Below are 14,254 nucleotides of genomic sequence, written 5' to 3'. Positions count from 1 at the left end.
TAGTGTTAATTACTCCTTGTAGTTGATGCTAATTGGTTTACTAGGTGGAAGATCATATGTTCAGATCCTTTATGCATATTATTACTCCTCTGATTATGAACATGCATATGCTTTGTGAGTAGTTATGTTTGTTCCTGAGGACATGGGTGAAGTCTTGCTATTAGTAGTCATGTGAATTTGGTATTCGTTCGATATTTTGATGAGATGTATGTTGTCTTTTCCTCTAGTGGTGTTATGTGAACGTCGACTACATGACACTTCACCATTATTTGGGCCTAGAGGAAGGCATGGGGAAGTAATAAGTAGATGATGGGTTGCTAGAGTGACAGAAGCTTAAACCCTAGTTTATGCGTTGCTTCGTTAGGGGCTGATATGGATCCATACGCTTAATGCTGTGGTTAGGTTTACCTTAATACTTATTTTTTAGTTGCGGATGCTTGCAATAGGGGTTAATCATAAGTGGGATGCTTGTCCAAGTTAGGGCAGTACCCAAGTACCAGTCCACCCACATATCAAATTATCAAAGTATCGAACGCGAATCATATGAACATGATGAAAACTAGCTTGACGATAATTCCCATTGTGTCCTCGGGAGCTCCTTTATCATTATTATAATTTGTCCAGGCTTATCCTTTGCTACATAAAGGATTGGGCCACCTTGCTGCACTTTACTTACTTTATTTACTTGTTGCTCGTTAATATTTATCTTATCACAAAACTATCTATTACCTACAATTTCAGTGCTTGCAGAGAAAACCTTACTGAAAACCGTTTGTCATTTCATTCTGCTCCTCGTTCGGTTCGACACTCCTACTTATCGAAAGGACTACGATAGATCCCCTACACTTGTGGGTAATCAGGAGCACTTGCGCGCGCCAGTAGAGGTAGTTGTCCGGCTTGAGCTTGACCGGGAGGAGGTGCGAGAACAGGAACGGCGGCGAGGAGATCGCAGCCAAAGCAGCTTCAAGGTCCATGTAGGGTGGCAGCGCGGATGGAGGTTGATGTGGAGCACCATATGCCGCAACGCCGTAAGAAGGCGGTGCACCATACACTGCCGGTGGGCCATACGGCGAAGGAGCCGCGGGGGCGCCGGACCGAGGATAGGTGCCGTGTGGAGGGCGCGGCGCGGGTGAAGAGACGTACGGGGCATCGGACAGAGGAAGACCACCATAGCCAACGTAGGCCGTGTGAGAGGCATCGGCAACAGAAGGACCCGCTGCGGTGAAGGCGACAGCAGCAAGGTCGGACACAGCCGGGCGCATCATCGGATGCGGGGCGGCTGAGGGCGGCGGCGCATGTACCAGTGAGTACGAGGCGGCTGGAAGCATGGTAGATGTAGAGGGCGACGATGAGTGGCCGCCGTACTGGTACGCGACGGGGCCGGCGTACTGGTGGCCTGAAGATTGCGTCGTCAGGGGGTCGAGCGAACCCGCCGTTGTGTAGGGCGCAGCCCCTCCATAGAGGAGAGCCTCGAGCGATGGCGGAAGGAATGGCGATAGGGCGGAGACCCGCGCTAGCAGCGGCAGTCGATGCGGCGGCGAGGGATGCTGCGAGGGCAGCGGCGGTGTCGGCGGCCGGATGCGTCATGACGACGGCGGCTGGCGGCGGGGGTGTAGCGGAAGACTTAGGTTAGATCGGTAGGCGTGATACCATGTAAAACAAAGGATTTAGGTTTTGTGGCACACCTCCAACGTGGGGTGGCCTTTGTATTATATAGAGGGTACATCATCGTGTACAAATGCAGTTACAACTATAATACATGTAGGCCCAGTTGAAAGTGCAACTATCCCTAGGTGGTTTTGGTAATTCCTAACAACATATAGCTCATTGAGCTAACATTATTCCAAGATGAATATTTCAGGAAAAGCTCAATGAATCGCATGGCATGGATGATAAAAGTGGACCCCTCAAAATGCTAAGGATAAAAGGATTGGCTGAAGCTCAAAAGCTGAAGACTCTACATTTTATATTTTAGTGATCCAACATCACATTGAGTCTATAGGAAAAGCCAATACTATCAAGGAGGGATGGGGTGTTGCTTAATGAGTTTCTTGCTCCATAGTGCTTAGTGATATGCTCCAAAGCCCTCAACTACTTTCTCACATCCACATATGACCTAAACCAAAAGTCAAACTCGGCCCTACCGATTCTTTCTATCCGGCGCCACCGAGTTCAAATGTCATAGCCACTGCCATAAACCCTAGGCAAATCGGTCTCACCTATAGGGATCTCGGTCTCACTGAGATGGGATTGTAATCTCTCTGTTTCCCTTCGTAACGTTTCGGTACCACCGAGATGAGCGATCGGTCCCACCGAGACTGCAATGTAAACTCCCTGTTTCCTTTTCGTAACATTTCGGTCCCACCGAAATGAGAGAACCGGTCCCACCGAGTTTACCTGACCAACTCTCTAGTTAGCTTATTACCAAAATTGGTCCCACCGAATTTGTGTAATCGGTCTCACCGAGATTACATTAAGCCCTTACCCTAACCATATCGGTCCTACCGAGTTGCATGTCGGTCCCATGGAAAATCCTAACGGTCACTAGATTTGCTGAATCGGTCCGACCGAGTTTCTCAATTCGGTCCCACCGAGTTTGGCAAGTTGTGTGTAACGGTTAGATTTTGTGTGGAGGCTATATATACCCCTCCACCTCCTCTTCATTCGTGGAGAGAGCCATCAGAACAAACCTACACTTCCAACTTGCATTATCTGAGAGAGAACCACCTACACTTGTGTTGAGGCCAAGATATTCCATTCCTACCATATGAATCTTGATCTCTAACCTTTCCCAAGTTGCTTTCCACTCAAATCTTCTTTCCACCAAATCCAAATCTTGTGAGAGAGAGTTGAGTGTTGGGGAGATTATCATTTGAAGCACAAGAGCAAGGAGTTCATCATCAACACACCATTTGTTACTTCTTGGAGAGTGGTGTCTCCTAGATTGCCTAGGTGTCACTTGGGAGCCTCCGACAAGATTGTGGAGTTGAACCAAGGAGTTTGAAAGGGCAAGGAGATCGCCTACTCCATGAAGATCTACCGCTAGTGAGGCAAGTCCTTCGTGGGAGACAACCATGGTGGGATAGACAAGGTTGCTTCTTCGTGGACCCTTCGTGGGTGGAGCCCTCTGTGGACTCGCGCAACCGTTACCCTTCGTGGGTTGAAGTCTCCATCAACGTGGATGTACGATAGCACCACCTATCGGAACCACGACAAAAACATCCATGTCTCCAATTGCGTTTGAATTCTCCAAACCCACCCCTTTACATTCTTGCAAGTTGCATGCTTTACTTTCTGCTGCTCATATACTCTTTGCATGCTTGCTTGAATTGTGTTAAGATTGCTTGACTTGTGCTAAGATAGCTAAAATCTGCCAAAGACTAAAATTGGGAAAATGATAAGTTTTTATTTGGTCAAGTAGTCTAATCATCCCCCCTCTAGACATACTTTTGATCCTACAAGTGGTATCAGAGCTTTGGTCTCCATTTGCTTTGATTTCCATAGCTTTTGGTGGTCATAGCCTTGGTTTCACAACCTAGGAGAGTATGGCGTCTAGCGAGGGAAATTATCACCGTAGAGGTCCTTACTTTGATGGCACTAATTTTGCTAGTTGGAAGCATAAGATGAAAATGCATATTCTTGGACATAACCCCGCCGTTTGGGCTATTGTGTGTATTGGCTTGCAAGGTGAATTATTTGATGGGAGAGAACCGAACCGTGAAGCTAGCGCGGAAGAGTTGAAGATGCTACAATACAACGCTCAAGCTTGTGATATCCTCTTCAACAGATTGTGCCCCGAAGAATTCAACAAAATCAGCCATCTTGAGAATGCAAAGGAAATTTGGTATACTTTGATTGATATGCATGAAGGTACCGACTCCGTCAAGGAATCCAAGTTGGATGTGCTTCAAAGTCAACTTGACAAGTTCAAAATGAAGGATGGTGAAGGTGTCGCTGAAATGTACTCTAGGCTTGCTCTTATCACGATTGAGATTGCCGGGTTAGGTAGTGAAGAGATGACCGACAAATTCATCATCAAGAAGATCCTTAGAGCTTTGGACGAAAAATATGATACCGTGTGCACATTGATCCAAATGATGCCCAATTACAAAGATCTCAAGCCAACGGAAGTCATTGGAAGAATTGTTGCTCATGAGATGTCACTCAAGGATAAGGATGAACTTCACAACAAGCCAAGTGGAGCTTACAAAGCCTCATGTGAAGCCCCCACATCATCAAGTGAGAAACAAACCTTCAATGAAGAATTGAGCTTAATGGTGAAGAACTTCAACAAGTTCTACAAGAATAGAAGCAAAGAGAGAAGCTCCAAGTCAAGGTCCTACAATGAAAAAAGATCTTCTAGTCGAGAGCGCAATTGCTACAATTGTGGGAGACCCGGACACTATTCCAATGAGTGTACGACACCCTACAAAAGAAGAGAAGAATCAGCCAAGAGAAGAAGTAGAAGAGAAGAATCACCACCAAGAGAGAGGAGGAGTAGAGATGATCGTTATGAACGAAGAACATCCCGGAGAAGCAAGGATTAGGAAAGGAAGGACAAATCATCAAGGAGCTACACAAAACGAAGACATCAAGGTCATGTTGGTGAATGGGTATCTTGCTCCGACTCCGACAATCACTCCGAGAGAAGCTATCACTCCGACTCCGAATATACCCAAGATGAAGGTGTTGCCGGTCTAGCACTTGTGTCAGCCAACTCCTACGACATATTTGATTCACCAAATGAAGGACTTGGAAGATGCTTCATGGCTAAAGGCCCAAAGGTAACACACCCCGAGTATGTTGATTTCAATAGTGATGAAGATGACTTGTTAGGTGATGATGATTTACTTGTTGACAACTTTAGTGATGAATACTATGATGAAACGTCAATTAATCATGCTAATCAAGATAAAATGAATGACAATGATAAGGAGAAGATTGAGCTTCTAACTAAAGAACTAAACACTCTTAAGTTAGCTCATGAAACTATCTTAGAATATCATCGAGAACTTTTAAGGACTCATGAGAAGTTACGCTTTGAAAAGCTCAACCTTGAGCAAGAGCATGAGTTCTTAAAGGCAATCAATGATGATCTCCGTAAGAAAAGTTCTTCTTACATTGCCAAGCATTTACTCTTATCTACTCACATGCCTCAAGTCAAGTCTATTAACAAGAACAAGAAGGATTCTTCCTATAGTAGTAATAATAATCATGCTAAATCCAATGTTGTTGCTTCTAGTAGTTCTCTTGATTCCACTAATGATTCTCTTAGCCAAGTTACACTTGAGCAAGAAAATAGCTTATTGAAGGGAATTATAGAGAAAGGTGTTTACAAGAGCCTTGCCGGGAGTAAGCAATTTGAGGAAATTGTATGCAAGCAAGGAAGGCACCGGAAGAACCAAGGTGTTGGTTTTGAACGAAAGTTCAATGCCAATGGAGTTGAGTGGGAAGAAGATCAATACCCCAAGACGAAGTTTGTTCCTCAACAAGAGAAGTATGATCCTACTTCCTTCAAGGGGACACAAGCTCAAGACGATCTTCCACCACAAGACCACAAGCAAAAAGGCAAGGATAAGCTTCAAGAGGAGATTGATGCATTTGAAGCAGCTCCAAAGGCCTTGGTCAAGTGGGTTCCCAAGACTACGTCAAGCTCTACTTCATCAAGTACGACTACAACTCCAAGGATTCCCATCAAGATGATGTGGATCCCAAAGAAGAAGAACTAGAGAGTTCTTGAGGGTGACTCCACCAACATATTTCACTCATATCATTTTGTCAACAACAAGTGTATTCAACTTTCACATCTTGCACTAGTTCAAGGAGTCACAAACCCTCTTGTTGGTAAGATAAGGGACAAGGTAACCTAATGCTTTCATAGACATCATCTTATGTGTGCGTCACTCTATGTCTATGGATATCCTTGTTTGTTCCTTGTGGGACTAACCCGTGTAGGTATTGAAAGTGCAACTCACTCCAAAGGATTGCTCCAAATGATCTACATCAACTTTGAGCATCCACATCTTCAACACCTACATGAAGTCATCATCGACAAAACCCAAGGTTAGTTCATCCCTCAAAGGGGGGATCTCACATCTAGGGGGAGCTTTACTCTAAGAATTGAGTCAAAGCAACTCTAATGGTGTGAACACATCGATGCATTATGTAAAAGTGGTAACCCCACTTGAGCTTAAACAATGAGTATGACCTATGATCAAATGTCCTCATTTGACTCCTAAGTCAATATACTCATATATAGATGACCCAGTCATCGCCAATTGCTTGATAGATGCTAGAATTGGTTGTGCATGCTTTGCCACATATTTCATTTGCCATTTTATTGTGTGAGCATGTTGGTTGCATATTTTACTCATTCGAGGATATCCACTTGTTGCTTTGATTGATTGGTTTCTTTTTCATTTGCCAAGTGGATGGACAAGAATGCCTAAGAACCTTCTATAGCTATCTATGATTTTCTTGTCTCAAACTCTATTCATGCTACATCACAAAATTTGATCAAGTCAGATTCGAACCACTCTGTGTGAGGAGCACTCGGAGTCCCCGATTCGTCATAGACTTAAACTTCCAAAACTTCTTTGTGCGTTTCAGTCTGACCGATTCTTCCATTTCGGTCATACCGAGATCACTAAGTCGATCTATGTTTTCAATCTCGGTGCAACCGATTTGAACTTTTCGGTCACACCGAGTTGCTGTAACTGTCAGCAGTTATACATCTCGGTGCCACCGAGTTGTTCCACTCGGTCACGCCGACAGGGTCGGGCTATATATACCCACGGGCAGAAATTTGGAAACTTTCTCCGAACTCTTTCGCCCGCGCGTAGCTCGCTCTGCCTCTAGGGTCTCCAGATCGTCCTCCTCATCGCCAGCTGCCTCCAGTCGCTGGTCTCCGCCGCCGTCAATGGAAATCATCGCCGTCGTTGCCGCCGTAGCGAGTTCATCGCCGAACTAGAGTATGGACTCGATCACTGTGCTATCCCCGTCTGATTCCTAGCACATTGTGTTCGCCATGAATCTTGCCATGATTGAAACCATCCTATCTAGTCAAAATACTCCGTAGATTAGAGATGAATTGAAAATTTAGGGTTAGGTTTCCGCCAAAACCATCTTGGACCCACCGAGTTGTAGAACTCGGTTCCACCGATTCGGCTAAGGCCATTGCACATATGATTCTTGGTCTGACCGAGAATTACAAATCGGTGTGATCGAGTTCAGGACTTTGTGAAACCCTAGCAGTCTCGGTGCCATCGAACTGTGACTCGGTCTGACCGAGTTCACTAGTTTAGGTTCCAAAAGCTGCTTCGGTATCACCGACTTTACAGATCGGTTGATCTGAAATGCTTTCTGTGGAAAACTAAAACTAAGTTTTTGACTCATTCTTTTGCAAAAACCTCTGTATTTTGTGATGCTCATACACTCTATCTCATCTATATCTATTCACAGGGTCTGCAGTCAGTGTTTGCAATATGTCTGATCCTTATGCAGTCAGGAGGAGGACTGCTGTTGACTACAGGTTCCATACAAAGGAACAACAGGATTTCTATGAGACAGTGTTGCTGGACAAGAAGCCAATAGTGTGTGACATGAGGTGGGTTGACTGGACCTACATGAAGAGGAATGAAGAACACTATCCTGGTGTGTATAACAGTTTTAGTGCTTGTGGAGTGGCAGACTTTGTTGGTCAGAAGCTCACAAAGTGGAATGATGAGCTCATAATGCAATTCTACTCCACATCACATTTCTATCCAGATGGTAGGATAGTATGGATGTCTGAAGGTACTAGGTACCAATCATCAATTGAAGAATGGGCTAATCTGATCAGTGCACCTAAGGAGAAAGAGGATGACTTGAATGTCTATGCCAAGAAGAAGATGGATCACAACTCTATGGCACATATGTACAAGGAGATCCCAGATGCTACTGTCGAAACACACAAGTTTGGATCAGTACATTACCTTCTATCAGGACTGCCAACCATCAATTGGATCCTCAGGCACACTCTCTTGCCCAAGTCAGGTGATCACAACATGATCAGAGGCCATGCAATAAATCTGCTACACTTATTTGATGTGCCACAGAAGTTCAAGGTCATGAGCCTTATAGTTGAAACTATCAAGAGGACAGCAGCTGAACAAAAGAGAAGTTGTGGGTATGCCCCACAGATCCAGGAGTTAATTAACTCCAAGATGGGCACTGGCACATACTTGTTGGACAAGGATCACATGCCTATCTATCCAGACTTTGAGGACAACCAAGTGGTTATGGATGAAGATGAACCATCTTCTGTGCATGCTCAAGCAAAGAAGGAGAAGGCAAGGACAGAGAAGGCTACCAAGATGCCAACAATGGAAGAGGCATCTCAGTACTTTTTGAAGAGCAAACAAGATCAGCTTGGCTACTTGATTGCATCCACTCTGAGGATTGAGAAGGGGCTGGCCACCTTGACTCAAAACCAGGAGATCCTGGAGAGGATCATGGAGCAGAAGTTCTATGACTTGGATGTGAAGGTAACTGAGATCCAGTCTGTTGTTGAGCAGCTTCAGGATGATATGCAGGAGAGGAAGGGCAAGACTACCACTGATGCATTTACCAGAGTGCCTAGAGCTTAGAGATCAGCTGCAGTGCCGGTGACAGACACCAGAGCCACTTCATCTGCACCAGCTACAGCTCCATTGCAACCAGCTCCAGCACCTACTCCTCCATCTCCATCCACATCTACTGAAGTCTTCGTTCAAGGAGCCATGTCTATACCACCACCTGAAGATCAAGCCTGAGAGACGATTTCGTGCTATGCATTTTCTATGAACTTTTGGTAACTTGTTGCCAAAGGGGGAGAAAAATGTATAGATCATAGGATTCGAGAGAGAGTGTTGCTTTTTATTCTCTCTTGCTTTGGTGGTTGAACTTTATTTGCTTGTTGAGATACTTTATGTCTGTGTGATACCTGGATGATCATGTGTTTGATCAGTTGCTACATTTATGCTTGTTGGATGACATTGTCCTTTTATTTATCTCTATATGATCATTCACTTTGCTTGGTGATGAGTGCATGTATTCAATTATTATCATTTTGAGCGCTCCACCAAGATGTATGTGACATGGAAGAGTAACCCATGAGCCTAACTCTTTGTGCATTTGCAGTCCAAAGCAAATCTTAAACTATGCACAAATTTAGGGGGAGCTCTTGCTTATCACATACTTCTCAAAGCGACAATGTTTTTCACTCTTATTATCATTTGTCGAAGCTTTGATCTATATGTTGTCATCAATTACCAAAAAGGGGGAGATTGAAAGTGCAACTATCCCTAGGTGGTTTTGGTAATTCCTAACAACATATAGCTCATTGAGGTAACATTATTCCAAGATGAATATTTCAGGAAAAACTCAATGAATGGCATGGCAAGGCTGAGAAAAGTGGACCCCTCAAAATTCTAAGGATAAAAGGATTGGCTCAAGCTCAAAAGCTCAAGACTCTACATTTTATATTTTAGTGATCCAAGATCACATTGAGTCTATAGGAAAGGTGGTTTTGGTAATTCCTAACAACATATAGCTCGTTGAGGTAACATTATTCCAAGATGAATATTTCAGGAAAAGCTCAATGAATGGCATGGCATGGATAAGAAAAGTGGACCCCTCAAAATGCTAAGGATAAAAGGATTGGCTCAAGCTCAAAAGCTCAAGACTCTGTATTTTATATTTTAGTGATCCAAGATCACTTTGAGTCTATAGGAAAAGCCAATACTATCAAGGAGGGATGAGGTGTTGCTTAATGAGTTTCATGCTCCATAGTGCTTAGTGATATGCTCCAAAGCCCTCGACTACTTTCTCACATCCAGATATGATCTAAACCAAAAGTCAAACTCGGCCCTACCGATTCTTTCTATCCGGTGCCACCGAGTTCAGATGTCATAGCCACTGCCACAAACCCTAGGCAAATCGGTCTCACCGATAGGGATCTCGGTCTCACTAAGATGGGATTGTAATCTCTCTGTTTCCCTTCGTAACGTTTCGGTACCACCGAGATGATCGATCGGTCCCATCGAGATTGCAATGTAAACTCCCTATTTCCTTTTCGTAACATTTCGGTCCCACCGAAATGAGCGAACCAGTCCCACCGGGTTTACCTGACCAACTCTCTGGTTAGCTTATTACCAAAATCGGTCCCAGACTTTGTGTAATTGGTCTCACCGAGATTATGTTAAGCCCTAGCTCTAACCATATCGGTCCTACCGAGTTGCATGTCGGTCCCACCGAAAATCCTAACGGTCACTAGATTTGCTGAATCGGTCCGACTGAGTTTCTCAGTTCGGTCCCACCGAGTTTGGCAACTTGTGTGTAATGGTTAGATTTTGTGTGGAGGCTATATATACCCTTCCACCTCCTCTTCATTCGTGGAGAGAGCCATCAGAACAAACCTACACTTCCAACTTGCATTTTCTGAGAGAGAACCACCTACACTTGTGTTGAGGCCAAGATATTCCATTCCTACCATATGAATCTTGATCTCTTACCTTTCCCAAGTTGCTTTCCACTCAAATCTTCTTTTCACCAAATCCAAATCTTGTGAGAGAGAGTTGAGTGTTGGGGAGACTATCATTTTAAGCAAAAGAGCAAAGAGTTCATCATCAACACACCATTTGTTACTTCTTGGAGAGTGGTGTCTCCTAGATTGGCTAGGTGTCACTTGGGAGCCTCCGACAAGATTGTGGAGTTGAACCAAGGAGTTTGAAAGGGCAAGGAGATCGCCTACTTCATGAAGATCTACCGCTAGTGAGGCAAGTCCTTCGTGGGCGACATCCATGGTGGGATAGAAAAGGTTGCTTCTTCGTGGATCCTTCGTGGGTGGAGCCCTCCGTAGACTCGCGCAACCGTTACCCTTCGTGGGTTGAAGTCTCCATCAACATGGATGTACGATTGCACCACCTATCGGAACCACGACAAAAACATTCGTGTCTCCAATTGCGTTTGAATTCTCCAAACCCTCCCCTTTACATTCTTGCAAGTTGCATGCTTTACTTTCCGCTGCTCATATACTCTTTGCATGCTTGCTTGAATTGCGTTAAGATTGCTTGACTTGTGCTAAGATAGCTAAAATCTGCCAAAGACTAAAATTGGGAAAAAAATAAGTTTTTATTTGGTCAAGTAGTCTAATCATCCCCTCCCCCCTCCAGACATACTTTCGATCCTACACTAGTATATACAGAGTCTAGCAGCTACCCAGAAGGAGACCGCCATGGTGTAGCCGGCCTTGAATTCGGCTGTGGTCGTGGTCTCGTTCTTGCTGTCGGTGAAGCGCGGTTTCCGGGCAAGGAGGATGAAGGCTAGTCGGCGGGGGCGTTGCCGGCATCACCCGTCGCCATCATCAAGGTTCCGATCTTGGAGACAAGATTCAGATCTTTTTTTTTTGGACCTTGATAACTGGAGGCTATCCAGTCCGAACGACGATCGGAACCACCCCCAGCATGAACACCTCCACGCTGGAATCCTCTAGTGCGCCACGAGTGGGCAAAGCCCAGCAAAGCCAATCGCTGGATAATAATTCCTATCACTCCGCTACTTATCACAACATCAGAGTTTTTCCTTTTTTCTCCATCAATTTATTCATTCAAAACGTTTATTTCTTAAACCGTATGTTCAAATCTTAACCCATTTTCATCATTGGATTTCACACGTGAAATCTTCAAAACTAAATTCCATGTCGTTTGGTTGTCATGAACTTTTTTTCACAAAAAAACTGAACGGAAAAACCAAACCGGAATCATGTTTTTTTTTTCTTTTTGGAAAGAGGCACATCCCTACCTCTCGCGAATACACAACCACGCCTCTCGCGGAAGCAAAATCGTGCCACTCACGGAAGGAAAAAAATAGAAAACAATTATTTTTTCATTTCCGAGAGTCACAGTCGTGCCTCTCGCGGAAGCAAACCCATGCCTCTCATGGAAAGAAAAAAATACATAAAACACATTTTTTTTCCGTTTCCAAGAGGCATGGTCGTGCCTCTCGCGAAAGAAAAAGAAAATCAGAAAACACACTTTTTTCGTTTCCAAGAGCCACGGCCGTGCCTTTCGTTAAAGCAAAACCGTGCCTCTCGCGGAAGCAAACCGTGCCTCAGGCGACAGAAAAAAAAACGCGTTTTTTTCGTTTTCAAGAGGCGTCGCCGTGCCTCTCGCGAAAGCAAACCCACGCCTCACACGGAAAAAAAAATGTGTTTTTTCGCGTGATTTTTTTTCAAATATTATTTTTGGTCCAAAACTGAAGAAAGACCGGTGAAAAACCAAAAAGCCGGGAAAGAACCCCGGAAAAACTGTTTAATAAGCCAAAAACACGTACGGAAATAAAAAAATCCGAAGGTAACGACATGTGGCGGTGGGTGAGAGCGCGTCAAAGTAGCGCGCTCTGAGCCCACCACCAAGTGATCATTGGGAGGCTCCTGAAGAAGCGCTCGCCAACTAGTTGCTCTCTCTATCGAACGAACCATTGTCCCTTCTTGAAAAATTTGCTCCTGTGGCATTCTAGCGTGACCCCTAAATGGCCCAAACCGTGCAAGAAAAAGATGTCATAAACAAAAAAAATAAGATACAGACTTAAAAACAAGATATGATGAATTTATAACATGCCATGCACTAATTTATAAAAACTGCCATGTTATATTATATGGAACTAGACAAAATTTATGAATTTTTAAACATGTCACATGGCAAAATATAATCAGTTTCGTAATGTCCACATGGGAAAAAGGCTTTATATGACAAATTTCTCAACTTTTTGGTGTATAAGACATGGCAATTTTTGGAATTGTTTCTAATAGTAGGATGGCAAATTTTACATAATCTTTTTGAATTTTTTGAATAATTTTTTTCCTACACGTGGATAATTAAAAAAACAAGCCTCATAGCAAATGCAAATTTAAGGTCATGAAAATTCTAAAAACATCTTTGATAATGCTCACATGGCAATTTTCTAGAACCGCCATGGCGGAAATTACCTTGGAAAAATTGCCATGGCAGATTTATCTTAAAATTTGTCATGGTATTTTAATTAAACTTGCCATGTTAGTATGACAAATTTGCCATGTATGTAAAAAACACCAATTATAAAAATAATTGCCATGGCATATTTATTATATTAAAATTTGCCATGGTATTTTTATTAAACATGCCATGTTTGTATGACAAATTTGGCATGTATGTAAAAAACACCAATTATAGAAATAATTGCCATGGCATATTTATATTGAAATTTTCCATGGTATTTTAAGTAAATTTGCCATGTTTTATGTGAGAAATTTGTCATGTATTTAAAAAATAAAAAATGGAACAAACTTTTTGGTCTATAAAACATGGCAATTTTTGGAAATGTTTCTAATAGTTGGATGACAAATTTTACACAATGTTTTTGAATTTTTCTAATAAAACTTATTTTCTACACATGGCAAAACTAGAATTTTTCTCGTTGTAGCAAATGCAAATTTTATGGTAAAAAACATTCTGACAATATCTCTAATAATGCTCACATGGCAATTTTCCAGAATCCCCATGGCGGAAATTACTTGGAAAATTGCCATGGCAGATTTATATTAAAGTTTGCCATAGTATTTTAATTAAACTTGCAATGTTTGTATGACAAATTTTCCATGTATGCAAAAAAACAAAAATTATAAAAATAATTGCCATGGCATATTTATGTTGAAATTTGCCATGTATTTTAATTAAAATTGTCATGTTTTGGGTGATAAATTTGCCATGTATTTTAAAAAATGGAACAAACTTTTTGGTGTATAAGACATGGCAATTTTTGGAAACGTTTCTAATAGTCAGATGGAAAACTTTACTTAATGTTTTTGAATTTTTCTAATAAAACTTATTTGTCTACACATGGTGAAACTAGAATTTTTCTCCTCGTAACAAATGCAAATTTTATGGTAAAAAACATACTGACACATCTCTGATAATGCTCACGTGGAAATTTTCCAGAACGACCATGGCGGAAATTACCTTGGAAAAATAGAAAAAGATGGCACAAACACAAATTGCGGACAAAAGATTGTCGTGGCAGATTTAAGAAAAAAAGAAGCTAAAATACCAGGGTAACTAAATTGCAAGAACAAATAGATGGTCGTAGGTCATTAACAACACGAAGATTGCAAATGAAAGCAGATAATCTGTTCTACACTGCACCAGTTTGGTTTGTACTACTGTTCTTAAACACAATATCTGGTTGGCACGAAATATTC

Source organism: Triticum aestivum, chromosome 5B, assembly GCF_018294505.1.
Source record: "Triticum aestivum cultivar Chinese Spring chromosome 5B, IWGSC CS RefSeq v2.1, whole genome shotgun sequence".
In the NCBI taxonomy this organism is placed as follows: domain Eukaryota; kingdom Viridiplantae; phylum Streptophyta; class Magnoliopsida; order Poales; family Poaceae; genus Triticum; species Triticum aestivum.
Note: the sequence above shows the minus strand (reverse complement) of the source record.